General features: G+C 37.8%; 1 protein-coding gene across 2 annotated transcripts in view; it reads left to right on the forward strand.

Annotated features, from left to right (window-relative positions):
- Nucleotides 1–13,285, forward strand: part of LOC150079802 (uncharacterized) — a 215,908-nt gene that overhangs the window by 78,569 nt on the left and 124,054 nt on the right. The window lies entirely within an intron of this gene.

Raw genomic sequence — 13,285 nt, forward strand, 5'->3', positions numbered from 1 at the left:
CTTAGGGATTGAAAGTGCGGAATATCATCATTGTAATGGTAGATATATGAGGTGCATTCAAACAGTGTACATTATAATATATTTATATAATTATTAATAATTATAATGTACCCTATGATATATTTTCCAGACTTGAGCTATTGAATGTTCTGAACGAGTCTGTGGATAATATTTTTATATTGGTAATACTGCATAATTACCAATTTACTTCCTTGATCAATTTTGCCACTTCTGATTGTTTCTGTGATAGAATTGATATCTTTTTATAGAACAGGAAAATTGACTGAAATGACAAAAGTTTGTCTTTTCATTCAAGTACTCATTCTCTAAATGAGATATAAAATGTTAGCATTATTGATAATGTGGTGCCCCATATTGAGATGTTTATATTAGTCCTCTGTGGCAATATATTGATTTTTCCACTAGTCATTTGCATGTATAAGCCTGGGTTTGAGTCTCATCATAGACCGGAGAAATATCTAAAGGCCTCTTTGATTGGTCTGTTTTGGCTAATCTCAGGCAGAGGGAGTTGGGCACTACCTCTGCCCAAGATCGAGTTATCTTGGTTTCGAGTCCCCCCCACAACATATAAATCAGTCCTTGAATACATTCTTGTACAAACGTAACATATATGATGGCACAATATGTCCTAACTTGCTCATGCACCTGAAAAATGAAAAATGCTCCTTTAGTGCTTACTATCAAGATACCAGACACATCATATCAGTGCAGCACCTGATAATCCATGATGATTTTAATTCACATGATGAGAGATGCCAAAAGATGTGAAAACCAAGTTTCTAAATTTGAGCTATTAAGTGCATTTGGCCTGTTTGTAGATAATTATTTCCTAATAGGGGATATATGACCTTTTTTTTTAAATATTGGACAAATTGAATGAAAAATACAAAGTATTTTCAAAGGCATTGAGCTCTCAAATTGTGAGTTGCTGTCATGAGTTACTTCATTGCCATGCTATAAATAACAAAATCTCTAAAAGAGAAGTATTACTAATTTGTATTTTATCACTGAAGCCTTGTCTTCAGTGATAAAATATATTTAATTTGCATGTTCTGTAAAAAAAATGTTTGTAAGCCCTGTAGTTTGTAACTGTACAACAATATATACTGAAAGGACAGAATTCATGGGATACCTGGTTCCTGGACAATGCAACACTCTCACCCCTCTCGCCGGTGGATGAACCCACCACTTGGCAGGTATATTGGTACACTGCATTGACGTAGATGGTAATTCAATGTCGGTATGGATAAACTTTGTGAATTAACAGACTTTGAAAGAGGGATGATAGTGGGTGCCCAACTCATGGGTCACAATAATGTATCGGGAATACAACATTTCCGAAATAACATCTTATTGTGGACAGTGCTGTGGGTGGATGAACATGGCCATCGATGTCTGTCTCGCATTGTTTCGGCCAACCGGAGAGTGACAGTGGCACAAATCACTGCCAACTTCAATGAGGAGGTGCCAGAAACTTCTCCACCGAGACCATCAGGCGATCATTAGCTGCAACATGTTATGGGAACCACCGTCGACCCACCAGAGTCCCATTGCTAACACCACTACACAGGACTCTATGCCTCAACTGGGTGAAAGAACATCGGCACTGGACTTTGGATGATTAGAGACAGGTCTCCTTGTCCGATGAGTCCCATTGCCAGTTATTTCAAGCAGGCAGGTGGATGCTATGTACCCGTCATGTCAACAAGGAACTGTTCATGCAGGTGGATGGTCTGTAATGGTCTGGGGCGTATTGAACTGGCACCTCTGATACATTTAGATGTATCTCTGAATGGTCCAGGTTATATATCCATCCTTGCAGACCATCTGCATCCCTTCATGGTCATCATCGCATACCCACAGGGCAATGGACTCTTCCAGCAGGACAATGCACCTCTCCACAGAGCTGTGGTGACTAGAATGTGGTTTGAAGAGCATTCCACAGATTTTACCACCATGGAATAGCCTCCCCATTCACCGGATGAACCCTGTGGAGCATCTTTGGGATGCTGTGGAAAAGTCCATTCGAGCTTTGAATCCTCCACCCAGGAATGCGAAGGAATTATGGACAGTGGTCCAGCAAGCATAGATGGAAATACCTGTGAAATGCTTTTGTGAACTAGTGGACTCAATGCCTCGCTGTGTGACTGCCCTTATCTGAGCAAAAGGTGGGCCTACCCGTTACTAGGTAGGTATCCCATGATTTCTGTCCACTCACTGTATAAGTTGAATGATATATACTGTTATTGAATGTAAGTGTACATTTCCCGTTTCTTTTTACATGATTCAGTTTGTGCGTGGAATAAGCAGTGCATGGTATAATTTCTTGGAAACTACATAAGATTCATCATGCTTGTGTAGTATTTTTTTATATAAAAATAGATTTTACATACTAATCTAATCTTGTATTATAATTTATATTATATATTTTAATATAATTAAAGCTATTAACAATTGGCTCTACAGATAATTTGAAATATTATCATATAACATTTACTGGACAAGTACTGATTGCTTAATATACTTCCTTCTGTTTTGTCATAACTAAGCCTGGTGCCATTTTTTTTTAAGTTTACATTCAACTACTCATTGTAGAATTGTTTTTAACTCTGTAATTAGGTAATGTAATGGCGGATAATGCTTTCCAACAAGGCACTGAAATCCATAATTCCATTCCTTAGTAATGCTATTCTTGGTCTTTCTTCCTTTCTCACTGAATCTGCAACTCATGTTCATATCTAGGTCTTGCTACCCTCCCTTCCACCAATGTAACCTTTGGCTTGGAATATACACTGTTCCACCAAAAAAGAGTGGGACACTTACAGTAATCAACAAAGGTTTCAGTGTAATGACTGCTTCAATGTGTTGCAAAGATTTTGTACTAATTTCATGTAGAAAGCTGGTATATTGTTCCCTAGTCCTCTGTGAAAGCATTTACTAACTCCACTAATGAAGAGGGCCACCTTAGATTTACTCTAATTTTGCATTCCTCTTCATCATAAAAATAATAATTTAGGTTCAGGTTGAGGCCTGTCTACTTGCTACTGCAATTTTTTGATGTTGTCTCTTCAAACCATGCATTCACAGTCTTTGCTTTATGGCACTGAGTATTGTCATGTATACAGAATTATCCAGTACATGGTGCAGCATTCACGGTTCCATGCACTGTGATCAGTGAACCTTGTCTATACCATGAGAAACACTTCTGGACCATGATAGCTTCTCTGAACTTTACAGTTGGGACAACAATGAGATACTAAGCATTCTTCAGGAAGCATCCATACCCAAATACATCCATTAGACTTTAAGGTGTGACTGTGCACATGTAGTGTAATTTGCTTTTCCATAGGATCAATTTGTATTGATCCACAGTATTGGTTTAGTGCACCTTTCCAGTGAAATGTGCATTTTTTTTTTTTATTATCAAAGATTTGTGGGCTGCTGCTCTTCCTTGTTCGTGGCATGCAACTCTATATATGTCTTGGAAACACTTAAAGATTGAACTGTGGTCACCTGCAGCTCCAAACTCGGATTCTCTATGGTTTGATGGTAACATGCGTATGTAATCACTCATCTTAAAACATGTATGCTCCTGTCATTTAGTATTTTACACACCTACTTGTTAATTTTTTAAGTTTAGTGTTAGCTTTGGACTTAGATTTCTTCAGCATAGTTGCCAGTTGTAGGCTTAAGAATCTTTAATTCATGAGCAGTATTACACAGCTGTTTTTCCCCAATTGTAAGAAAATTGTCATTTCCCTCTGAAGCTGTTAGTCCTTTCTGTGTGCTTGTCATTTGTCGTGGATCTTTAAATTAATTTTAGGCTAACCGTTGATCACCTTCATAGGCAAAAATATTTGTATATTTTTTAGTCACATGCAACTTTCTGCAATCAGGTACATGTCTCATGGCTTTTCATAGGATATATTTTGCCAAAAATTACTGTACTAAGTACATTTGGATTACATGTGTAATTTATGAAAAGCAGCATGTATGTCTAGGTGAACAAATTTTAGAGACAGGATTTGATAAAAAGCTATTTTTAATAATAGGTTTAATGATTCATTAATGTGTGGGTTACTGTTAAATAAGGCTCCAGATACACAGTTTTAAATGAAGAAACAAAATGTTTATGCTCCCCACAAATATTTCTCTTGCTGTGTGAATAACTGCTAATTCCATGTTTCAAGTTCAGTTCTTGGAAGCCAAGTTCATTTCTGGAAGCAAAGTTTCTCATATTTTGATATGAGAAAGTTGGCAAGATGCAAGTTCATATTGACAACATGATGATGTAAGGAAGAAAAGCTTTATACAAGCACCAGACAAAAAAAAAAAAAAAATCCACTTTATTTGTCCATTCCTTCAAACAGTATGTTCAACCTCTTTTATTATTCATATCACCCACCTCCACAATGCCAGGCAGAACTTTATTTCAACGATCAGTTATCCTTTGGCCAAATATCAGCAGCACATCTATTCAGAAGTCATCCTTTTTCTATTTAAATGTTTATCCCCCCTTGTGTGCGTGCGTGCGTGCGTGCGTGTGTGTCATCTGAGAAAGAGTAAAAATGCCATTGCCATTTAGTTTACTTAACCCTTTTAAAGCTTTATGCACTTCAGTTGTTACTATGCAGATGCCTAGTTTCCAGAGATGGCAATTTACAGAACTCTAGTCTTTCTTGGTAAGAATATCCTTTTGTGCTCCTGACTAATCGTGTTTTTCTCTCCACCCTCTTCCAAAGGATTGTCCTTCCTAAAATGTTTCCAAACCTGTATGCAGTATTTCAGATGGAGCCTAACCACTGCCTTATGTGACAAGATAATCATCTCTTTGTTCCTATCGGCAAAACTGAAGCTCACTACTGAGTGAGTTCCAATTGATAACAGGAAAGTAAAACTCCCCCATAATCCATCGTGCTCAACCCCTTGAATGGGTTGAGCACGCTGAATTCTGATGGGATCCTTCCACTTGTTCAGATTACGAACCTACGAGGGCATAAATTCAAATTAAGAAAGGACAGATGTAGAATAGATGTGTGGAAATTTGCCTTTAGCCAGCGGGTGGTTAATTGCTGGAACAAACTTCCAACTGTCGTTGTGGAAGTTGGTAGGTTAAATAAATTTAAGGAGGAACTGGACAGGCATTTGGAGGGAATGGTGTGTTTTTTTTTTTTTTTTTTTTGGCTGATGCTGCATAAGCTCATACACTTTCTTTCTTGCATCACATGCCACTACTACTACTATAATATGACATTCTGATTTGCTGCCCACTCTATTTGTCTGCATAAATATGCATATCATAATCATTTGGTCTATAACAGATTCCAACTTTCATCTTTGTTTTCCCAGTGATTGTTACTGTACTGACTCAACATTATACTAGCAACCTTATTTTATTTTAGCCAGCGAGTTATAAATTACTGGAATAAGTTGCCTACATAGGTGGTAGAGGCTGACAGTTTGGGAAAATTCAAAGGTCAGCTGGATAATTACCTAAGGGAGTAGGGAAATGCGTAGGTTGTCCATTTCCTTTTCTCTTATTAATTATTATTTTTTTAATTTTCTTCTTATTATTTTTTTTTTATTTTCTTATTATTTTTTTATTTTCTTATTATTAATTTGTTTTTATTCTTGTTATTTTATTTTATTATTATTATTTTTTTTTTGGCTGGTGCAACATAAACCATAGGCTTCCTTGCACCACGTGGCCATTACTAATAGTAATACTAACCTGTGTTTGCTAGTTGTACTATTCTAGAATCTGTGCTCCTTAACCAAAAGCATAACTCCCTATCTCACCCCACTCCATTCCACCTCCTGTTTTCATACACACTGGTAATTGCCATATTCAAATTCTGCATCCCCATTATCAGAGCCATGTTTCTGTTACACCTATAGCATTGGCATTCGATGACTTTACCAATACTTCAAACCCATCAAATTTATTTACTATGCTCTTAGCATTATTTTATAAGCAAATTTTCATGTTTTTAGCTATTCTTGCACTGCCATTGTAATTTCTAGTCCCACGTAAATACCCAGTAGGCCTTGTAATGCCCCTCCTTGCTAGTCAGTCTACTGTGTATCACAATAGAAGCATTGCAAGATTCAATTCTACTTTTGTTTATGCCTTGTCATTAAGTTATTAGTCTGTGTATCCACCTCAAACTAATAGTTTTCTGACCCACATTGCACTGCCTCGACAGGATCATGAAATATCCTTGTATATCTTATATTCACGTGTATCCCATCCATATTAAAGCATTCCTTTCTGTTAACAAGCACTGTCCATGTTGAGAAAAATTCTATCCTGTGAGTATTGCACAGTATATCCAGGGCCAAATTGATTGACAAAGCTCTCATCAGGAACTCCTTCTTGCCATGTCTTGGCAGAATTCTGGACACTTTCAAATTCAACCCTAACTCATGACTTTTTCAATACTCATTAGGTAAAGACTAAGATTGCTTATACTAACAAATTAGTACTGCCACCAAGTACAACAATATCTATAATATCTCTAACTTTTACTTCCAACAGACATACCCTGGTTGTAATGCATAACAATTTTGCACAACAAAAATGAGAATCTTTCCATCTGTTTATTTGGCAGTAGTATAAGCATTGATGGAAACATTTTCATGTGCTATTATGATCTGAGCGAATATTTTTAGTAGTTTTAAAATACTGACAAGTCATAACCTGGACCTTCTTGTAAGTTGAATTTACAGACTTACCTAACACTGTGCTGTTTCTTTTATTTATTTTGTGATCATCAAGTATTAGCATTTGTTACCACAAATGTTGATGGCTATTTACAAACTCCCTCATATGTTGGATTTTCTGGAAATTGCTCTCTGTTCGATTTTCATCTCTCTCTCTCTCTCTCTTGTTTTCTTAATGCATTCATTTTCTGTTTGTGTTGTACAAGCATTTTAAAGTTACCCCTTTGTGCTCACTTTATAATTTTTTTTATATTTGATTATTTTGTGAAACTTACTAGAACATGAAATAATTTCACATCTTTTTTTCTACAAGCTTTTGAATTCAACTGCCTCCTACAGCTACTTGTATAGAACCTCCTCCAAAATTTTCTTGTGTTACTGCTATAAAGAAGAATTCAAAACAACAATAAAAAAAAAACTAGTTTTGCTATAACTGTGAACTAATACTAGCCTAATACTAATACTAAACTAATACTAATATAAATGTAAAAATTGATTTTTACAATTTTTATTGCCAGACTTAAAGGTTTTTGTTTACATTCATTGTCATTGATGGATAAGGAACAAGATCCTCACAAATATCTGGCTACAACTTTAGTGAAATAGCTTTTTAATGTTTTGTGTTTCTGAAGTTTACATACTGTTTTCATTTCTGTATTTTACTCTGTAGTGTGTTTCCCTCTTAAGCTTGATATTATTACTATCATTGACTGTGTATATAAAGTGCTTAGCATCATAATACACAGCCATTTCTGAATAAACAGAAAATTTTTAAGGTGGCATCGTTTTAGGTTATATCTCATATTGTGAATGCCTTCACAACGAGTTGCCATGATATTGCACTACTTCGAATAAGTAACGCTTCACCTAAGGAGAAGACTAGTGTTACTTATTCTCAGATAGGTACCACCACCCAGACAGCACTGTTTCAGGGCTATTTGGCCCTTCGTCAGTGAGTGGGTAGGTACCCAAGTGATGCAATGATGGCAAAAACAGTTATGAAGTATAACTCCACAATATGAGAGATGCCTGATGGTGTATGATGTATTTAGACTAAGGCGCATTTAGGGCTAGAGCCTCAAGCTGCGAACAAATTTAGACTATGTATATAAAGTGCTTAGCATCATAATACACAGCCATTTCTGAATAAACAGAAAATTTTTAAGGTGGCATCGTTTTAGGTTATATCTCATATTGTGAATGCCTTCACAACGAGTTGCCATGATATTGCACTACTTCGAATAAGTAACGCTTCACCTAAGGAGAAGACTAGTGTTACTTATTCTCAGATAGGTACCACCACCCAGACAGCACTGTTTCAGGGCTATTTGGCCCTTCGTCAGTGAGTGGGTAGGTACCCAAGTGATGCAATGATGGCAAAAACAGTTATGAAGTATAACTCCACAATATGAGAGATGCCTGATGGTGTATGATGTATTTAGACTAAGGCGCATTTAGGGCTAGAGCCTCAAGCTGCGAACAAATTTAGACTATGTATATAAAGTGCTTAGCATCATAATACACAGCCATTTCTGAATAAACAGAAAATTTTTAAGGTGGCATCGTTTTAGGTTATATCTCATATTGTGAATGCCTTCACAACGAGTTGCCATGATATTGCACTACTTCGAATAAGTAACGCTTCACCTAAGGAGAAGACTAGTGTTACTTATTCTCAGATAGGTACCACCACCCAGACAGCACTGTTTCAGGGCTATTTGGCCCTTCGTCAGTGAGTGGGTAGGTACCCAAGTGATGCAATGATGGCAAAAACAGTTATGAAGTATAACTCCACAATATGAGAGATGCCTGATGGTGTATGATGTATTTAGACTAAGGCGCATTTAGGGCTAGAGCCTCAAGCTGCGAACAAATTTAGACTATGTATATAAAGTGCTTAGCATCATAATACACAGCCATTTCTGAATAAACAGAAAATTTTTAAGGTGGCATCGTTTTAGGTTATATCTCATATTGTGAATGCCTTCACAACGAGTTGCCATGATATTGCACTACTTCGAATAAGTAACGCTTCACCTAAGGAGAAGACTAGTGTTACTTATTCTCAGATAGGTACCACCACCCAGACAGCACTGTTTCAGGGCTATTTGGCCCTTCGTCAGTGAGTGGGTAGGTACCCAAGTGATGCAATGATGGCAAAAACAGTTATGAAGTATAACTCCACAATATGAGAGATGCCTGATGGTGTATGATGTATTTAGACTAAGGCGCATTTAGGGCTAGAGCCTCAAGCTGCGAACAAATTTAGACTATGTATATAAAGTGCTTAGCATCATAATACACAGCCATTTCTGAATAAACAGAAAATTTTTAAGGTGGCATCGTTTTAGGTTATATCTCATATTGTGAATGCCTTCACAACGAGTTGCCATGATATTGCACTACTTCGAATAAGTAACGCTTCACCTAAGGAGAAGACTAGTGTTACTTATTCTCAGATAGGTACCACCACCCAGACAGCACTGTTTCAGGGCTATTTGGCCCTTCGTCAGTGAGTGGGTAGGTACCCAAGTGATGCAATGATGGCAAAAACAGTTATGAAGTATAACTCCACAATATGAGAGATGCCTGATGGTGTATGATGTATTTAGACTAAGGCGCATTTAGGGCTAGAGCCTCAAGCTGCGAACAAATTTAGACTATGTATATAAAGTGCTTAGCATCATAATACACAGCCATTTCTGAATAAACAGAAAATTTTTAAGGTGGCATCGTTTTAGGTTATATCTCATATTGTGAATGCCTTCACAACGAGTTGCCATGATATTGCACTACTTCGAATAAGTAACGCTTCACCTAAGGAGAAGACTAGTGTTACTTATTCTCAGATAGGTACCACCACCCAGACAGCACTGTTTCAGGGCTATTTGGCCCTTCGTCAGTGAGTGGGTAGGTACCCAAGTGATGCAATGATGGCAAAAACAGTTATGAAGTATAACTCCACAATATGAGAGATGCCTGATGGTGTATGATGTATTTAGACTAAGGCGCATTTAGGGCTAGAGCCTCAAGCTGCGAACAAATTTAGACTATGTATATAAAGTGCTTAGCATCATAATACACAGCCATTTCTGAATAAACAGAAAATTTTTAAGGTGGCATCGTTTTAGGTTATATCTCATATTGTGAATGCCTTCACAACGAGTTGCCATGATATTGCACTACTTCGAATAAGTAACGCTTCACCTAAGGAGAAGACTAGTGTTACTTATTCTCAGATAGGTACCACCACCCAGACAGCACTGTTTCAGGGCTATTTGGCCCTTCGTCAGTGAGTGGGTAGGTACCCAAGTGATGCAATGATGGCAAAAACAGTTATGAAGTATAACTCCACAATATGAGAGATGCCTGATGGTGTATGATGTATTTAGACTAAGGCGCATTTAGGGCTAGAGCCTCAAGCTGCGAACAAATTTAGACTATGTATATAAAGTGCTTAGCATCATAATACACAGCCATTTCTGAATAAACAGAAAATTTTTAAGGTGGCATCGTTTTAGGTTATATCTCATATTGTGAATGCCTTCACAACGAGTTGCCATGATATTGCACTACTTCGAATAAGTAACGCTTCACCTAAGGAGAAGACTAGTGTTACTTATTCTCAGATAGGTACCACCACCCAGACAGCACTGTTTCATCACTTGGGTACCTACCCACTCACTGACGAAGGGCCAAATAGCCCTGAAACAGTGCTGTCTGGGTGGTGGTACCTATCTGAGAATAAGTAACACTAGTCTTCTCCTTAGGTGAAGCGTTACTTATTCGAAGTAGTGCAATATCATGGCAACTCGTTGTGAAGGCATTCACAATATGAGATATAACCTAAAACGATGCCACCTTAAAAATTTTCTGTTTATTCAGAAATGGCTGTGTATTATGATGCTAAGCACTTTATATACATAGTCTAAATTTGTTCGCAGCTTGAGGCTCTAGCCCTAAATGCGCCTTAGTCTAAATACATCATACACCATCAGGCATCTCTCATATTGTGGAGTTATACTTCATAACTGTTTTTGCCATCATTGCATCACTTGGGTACCTACCCACTCACTGACGAAGGGCCAAATAGCCCTGAAACAGTGCTGTCTGGGTGGTGGTACCTATCTGAGAATAAGTAACACTAGTCTTCTCCTTAGGTGAAGCGTTACTTATTCGAAGTAGTGCAATATCATGGCAACTCGTTGTGAAGGCATTCACAATATGAGATATAACCTAAAACGATGCCACCTTAAAAATTTTCTGTTTATTCAGAAATGGCTGTGTATTATGATGCTAAGCACTTTATATACATAGTCTAAATTTGTTCGCAGCTTGAGGCTCTAGCCCTAAATGCGCCTTAGTCTAAATACATCATACACCATCAGGCATCTCTCATATTGTGGAGTTATACTTCATAACTGTTTTTGCCATCATTGCATCACTTGGGTACCTACCCACTCACTGACGAAAGGCCAAATAGCCCTGAAACAGTGCTGTCTGGGTGGTGGTACCTATCTGAGAATAAGTAACACTAGTCTTCTCCTTAGGTGAAGCGTTACTTATTCGAAGTAGTGCAATATCATGGCAACTCGTTGTGAAGGCATTCACAATATGAGATATAACCTAAAACGATGCCACCTTAAAAATTTTCTGTTTATTCAGAAATGGCTGTGTATTATGATGCTAAGCACTTTATATACATAGTCTAAATTTGTTCGCAGCTTGAGGCTCTAGCCCTAAATGCGCCTTAGTCTAAATACATCATACACCATCAGGCATCTCTCATATTGTGGAGTTATACTTCATAACTGTTTTTGCCATCATTGCATCACTTGGGTACCTACCCACTCACTGACGAAGGGCCAAATAGCCCTGAAACAGTGCTGTCTGGGTGGTGGTACCTATCTGAGAATAAGTAACACTAGTCTTCTCCTTAGGTGAAGCGTTACTTATTCGAAGTAGTGCAATATCATGGCAACTCGTTGTGAAGGCATTCACAATATGAGATATAACCTAAAACGATGCCACCTTAAAAATTTTCTGTTTATTCAGAAATGGCTGTGTATTATGATGCTAAGCACTTTATATACATAGTCTAAATTTGTTCGCAGCTTGAGGCTCTAGCCCTAAATGCGCCTTAGTCTAAATACATCATACACCATCAGGCATCTCTCATATTGTGGAGTTATACTTCATAACTGTTTTTGCCATCATTGCATCACTTGGGTACCTACCCACTCACTGACGAAGGGCCAAATAGCCCTGAAACAGTGCTGTCTGGGTGGTGGTACCTATCTGAGAATAAGTAACACTAGTCTTCTCCTTAGGTGAAGCGTTACTTATTCGAAGTAGTGCAATATCATGGCAACTCGTTGTGAAGGCATTCACAATATGAGATATAACCTAAAACGATGCCACCTTAAAAATTTTCTGTTTATTCAGAAATGGCTGTGTATTATGATGCTAAGCACTTTATATACATAGTCTAAATTTGTTCGCAGCTTGAGGCTCTAGCCCTAAATGCGCCTTAGTCTAAATACATCATACACCATCAGGCATCTCTCATATTGTGGAGTTATACTTCATAACTGTTTTTGCCATCATTGCATCACTTGGGTACCTACCCACTCACTGACGAAGGGCCAAATAGCCCTGAAACAGTGCTGTCTGGGTGGTGGTACCTATCTGAGAATAAGTAACACTAGTCTTCTCCTTAGGTGAAGCGTTACTTATTCGAAGTAGTGCAATATCATGGCAACTCGTTGTGAAGGCATTCACAATATGAGATATAACCTAAAACGATGCCACCTTAAAAATTTTCTGTTTATTCAGAAATGGCTGTGTATTATGATGCTAAGCACTTTATATACATAGTCTAAATTTGTTCGCAGCTTGAGGCTCTAGCCCTAAATGCGCCTTAGTCTAAATACATCATACACCATCAGGCATCTCTCATATTGTGGAGTTATACTTCATAACTGTTTTTGCCATCATTGCATCACTTGGGTACCTACCCACTCACTGACGAAGGGCCAAATAGCCCTGAAACAGTGCTGTCTGGGTGGTGGTACCTATCTGAGAATAAGTAACACTAGTCTTCTCCTTAGGTGAAGCGTTACTTATTCGAAGTAGTGCAATATCATGGCAACTCGTTGTGAAGGCATTCACAATATGAGATATAACCTAAAACGATGCCACCTTAAAAATTTTCTGTTTATTCAGAAATGGCTGTGTATTATGATGCTAAGCACTTTATATACATAGTCTAAATTTGTTCGCAGCTTGAGGCTCTAGCCCTAAATGCGCCTTAGTCTAAATACATCATACACCATCAGGCATCTCTCATATTGTGGAGTTATACTTCATAACTGTTTTTGCCATCATTGCATCACTTGGGTACCTACCCACTCACTGACGAAGGGCCAAATAGCCCTGAAACAGTGCTGTCTGGGTGGTGGTACCTATCTGAGAATAAGTAACACTAGTCTTCTCCTTAGGTGAAGCGTTACTTATTCGAAGTAGTGCAATATCATGGCAA

Source organism: Mastigoproctus giganteus, chromosome 10 (genome assembly GCF_048544385.1).
Source record: "Mastigoproctus giganteus isolate SK-2022 chromosome 10, ASM4854438v1, whole genome shotgun sequence".
NCBI classification, from domain to species: Eukaryota; Metazoa; Arthropoda; class Arachnida; order Uropygi; family Thelyphonidae; genus Mastigoproctus; species Mastigoproctus giganteus.